Source organism: Vombatus ursinus, unplaced genomic scaffold (genome assembly GCF_900497805.2).
Source record: "Vombatus ursinus unplaced genomic scaffold, bare-nosed wombat genome assembly UNPS02014826.1, whole genome shotgun sequence".
Classification (NCBI taxonomy): Eukaryota; Metazoa; Chordata; class Mammalia; order Diprotodontia; family Vombatidae; genus Vombatus; species Vombatus ursinus.
Window position 1 is genome coordinate 8,132,346 of NW_020954604.1, and position 4,361 is coordinate 8,136,706.

Below are 4,361 nucleotides of genomic sequence, written 5' to 3' on the forward strand. Positions count from 1 at the left end.
TCTAACAAAGTTTCAGGTATCTGGCACCGGTGATTTTTCAGACTCCTTGCAAAAATATCCTGCTGCACATTTACACTTTCAACTGGAACTGAGTGAAACCTGGAACGGATCTCTTGGCTCAAAACATTATTTTTAAAAGAAGAAAAAAATTTAGAAACCTCTGAATAAAACCTCCCCTGGTAATAAAAGGCACATATGAAAACAGTATGGAATTTTAAATATAAATGTACATATATAGTTATAGTTATAACTTTTATGATCTCACAATTTGGTTATGATTTTCTCTTCCCAGAAAACATAAGGTACACAACTTTCCTTAGATTCTTCTCAGGGAATACTCATCTTCTTGATTCTATTTAATGGCATCAGAAAGCAAATATTCTCAGTAAAAATGTAGCAGCATTGAAAATTACGTACCGGAATAGGTCGTCAGTGAAAAGATAATCATCTTACAATTAGTAGAAGTGTCTAGCAATGATACCTAGTGATTCTGTTATTCTAACTTTACCAATGAAAAAAGTGAGGTATGAAGAGGTCAGATTATTTGTCTACCCAAGTAAATCAATCCCAGAAATGGTAATAGATCATGTCTCTGCATCCAACTTGCCGGTACTAAACTCTAGACAGCATTTTATATTTTTGTGCTGTAAATTTCATCATCAAAATGGCAATGCATAAAAAGTCAACTTTAATGGCTTTCCAAATAGAGTAAATCTTTAAAACATTTTTCAAGGAATCAACTAATAAAAACTTAAAGTTCCTAAGTGGAAAAACCTTAAAGTATAATGGAAAATTACGAATGTGTGGATGGGGCCTAAAACTCAGCATGTATCAAATGGGAAAGCTTTGTAAACAGGAATTCACTAAAAGGGCTTTATTTTATACTGGATAGTGTGATTGTGTGGCCATAATAACACTTTTGCTAAGTGTGCTTATATTACTTGTATCATTGCAAACTACTTTATACTAATAATAGCTCACATTTATACAGCACTTTGAGTTTTGCAAAATACTTTCAATATGTTAACTCATTTGATCATCACAAAAACCCTGCAAAGTAGGGTATATTATTTTGTCCCCATTTGACAAATGGCTGAGATTAAGTGACTTGGTAAAGGTCTCCAAGCTAGTAGACATCAATATCAGTATTTGAACTCAGGGCTTCCTGATTCCAACTTCAGCACTGTATCCATTGTGCCACCTAGCTCCCACAAAGAGAAAATATCTAGGGACCATAGTAGAATGTGACAGCAGTAAAGATCAGGTATTTAATATGATTGATCAATCAGTCAGCAACAATTTATTAAGCACCTACTATGTGCCAGGCTTTAGGAATACAAATTTGAGATAGTCCCTGCACTGAAGGAGTTTATATTATATACAACCTCTGTTGCAGACTGTCTAAAAAACCCATTTAAAAATTAAGAATTTTTAAAATGGACTAATTTTGTGCATAATTTCACAATTCATTCTTAACTGATATTTTTCACAGCTCACCAGTTGTTTTGAATGTTTTGAACAGCTTTCATTTTTTATTAATAAATTGGGAGAAATGAAGGAATTTGGATATAATTTGAAGGTAAGGAACAGGGCTCTTTGCTGGATGCCTTTATCAATCAATCAGTCAATAAGCATCTATTAAATTTCTTCTGTGTTCCAAGAATTGTGCTAGGTGATGGAGATAAAATTCAAGAATGAAACAGCCCCTGCCCTCAAAGAGCTTCCATTCAGAGGTAAAGCTATGAGGGAGGTAGGAAGGAACAATAAATACATCTTACCAATGCTTTTACCAGTGTATAAACTTTTCACTAGCTTCATCCTCACTTAAAATATTAATAGCTCACATTTCTATCACATTTTAAGGTTTGCATAGTGCTTTATATGAATTATCTCATTTCAGCCATGTGAAAACTCTGTGAGTTAGATGCTATTATTGTAGTCCACATTTTACAACTAAGGGAAATAAGAATCAGAGAGGTTAAGTTACTTGCAGGGTCACACAGCTGAGTCAGGATTTGAACCCAGTTTTTTCTGACTCCAAGTCCAATCCTCTTTGATCCCATGGGTGTGGGTCATGTTTTAGATTTTAATTAATTTTTCCACTAACTCACTGTCTGGGCTATATTTAATAGCTATTTTTTTCAAGGCCATGGACCAATCTATAGTTATAATAAATAAAATATTTGTAGTGGGAGACTCAGGATTGTAATACTACTCTCAATTACTCCTAGTTAACTTGTCCAGTGGTCCATGTTGATCTTTTATAATAAAGGCATGCAGTGTTACTATTAAGGCAGACTCTTGCTATATAAACTTTAATTATTGTACTTTATCATCAAGTTGAACACTTGTTTAGTTGATCTCTAAGTATGGCACTCAAAAAATTATAAACTTTGCATTAGCCTAAAATATCAATTTACTCAAAGGTACCCTGTTGGCATGAAAAAATTCATGAAGTTTCCAGAAGTATATAATATTTTGCTAGTTAGTGGAGGGAAAATAATGGCAATATGCTTTTATAGCACTTTAAAGTTGACAAATCACTTTCCATACCTAGTAATACTGATCAGTACTAATTGTACAGTATACAAAATCAGCCCTGTCATTGGCAGCATTCCAAGGTACTACTGCAATGCTGGAAGGATGGTGAAATATTTAAATGGTATTTTGTGAAGGTCTGCAATCAAACCATGAAGGATTGCCTCAAATCAAAGGTTTCTTTTGTTATTTCTTATGGCATGATAACAGTCCGTCACATTCATATGCCATAATTTGTTCAGTAATTTCCCAATTGATCAGCACCTCCTTAGTTTACACATGATGAAGGGGATGGTTTCAGAGAAACCTGGGAAGACTGCATGAATTGATGCAAAGTGAAGTGTACAGAACCTGGAGAACAATTTATGCAATAACTACAGCATTATAAGAAGCAAAACAACTTTGAAAGATTTTAAAATTCTGATCAATCCAATGACAAACTGCAGTGCTGAAGGATGGATGATGACCAATGCCATCTACTTCTTGATAAACAGAGGTGGTAGATTGTACTGCAGAATGAGATGTATTTTTATATGGCCATTGTGGGGATTTGTTTTGTTTGACTATGCATATTTGTTACAAGGGTTTTGTCCTTGTTTTTCTTTTTCCCAATGGTGGGGGAGGGGTGATGGAAGGAGAGAAAATAAATGCTTGTTAATTGAAAAAATAAAATTAAAATAAAAAAATGAAACATTCATGAATTTTCCTCTGTTCAGTATATTGCCACTACCCAAAGGATTGAACTATTCTCCTCCTTAGAGATTTTAAGACTATAGTCTGACCCCTTTATTATCTCCTGTGCCCTTTCTTCAAAATGAGTCATACACATCATAACTCTTTCAGGCAGAATGTAAAATCTACCTCAGGGTAAATTATATATTGATAAGCAAGATTCAGACACAGCTTAGTCCACTAGAATTTGGTATGCCATCATATATAAGTCCATCTCCTTATTCCAACCTCAATGAAGAAAGAGAAGTATCTAAACTTTTTATTTCACCCAGTACTGTGCTCTCTACACAATAGAGGTTTAATAATTTTTTTTGGTAAATTTTTGAATCTGTTTTATATCTGAGTTAGCTAGATATCTGAGTCTTAGTCCTTGGGGATACCAGGTCGTCTTTGGAAAGCATCTTTAGTTAGCGGTCAAAACTGCTTGCCATTTAACTACTCAAGGTGGTGGTGGTTCTTCTAGGGTGGCATCCATAAACTCTTCAGCAAGGTTCTTTTCCTAAGTAACCCCTGTCTAGGTTAATTTGCAGAATAATTTTCCTCCTTCCTTCCTAGCCTTCATTAAGGCCCACAAACACATTTTTTTTTTACTGTAATTTTCTGACCTTGAATTATCTTCCTGAAGCTCCTTTTTTTTAAATTAAAAAGACTTTTCTTCAGATTATCTCTGTGAAGTCATGTTCTCTTCATGTCCACATTTCTTGCCATAGAGCTTTATCTCTCTGACCTCAAGACCTCTACACCATTGTTCTGTCTCTATTCAGCCAACTCTGGGTCATTATAAAATCACCTTCTTCAAAAATATCATTCATGTATCACATCTGCAAAATAACTTTTGCCTCAGTCAAACACATGTAATTAATTGCTGTTAGGATAAGGAAAGTCCTTGCATTTGGATTCCCTTTAGACTTGGCCTCTGCATTCTGTTAGTGGCTATACAAGAACTCACCATCCTAAAAGGTAACTTAAACCACTTCTGCCAGCTTTCTGTAGAACCCAGTTTTTGACAAAGGATCTTTATCTACAATCGACCTCAATGATACACTTAGACTATGCACATTCTCATGGGAGAGGAGACAGAGAATATTAAT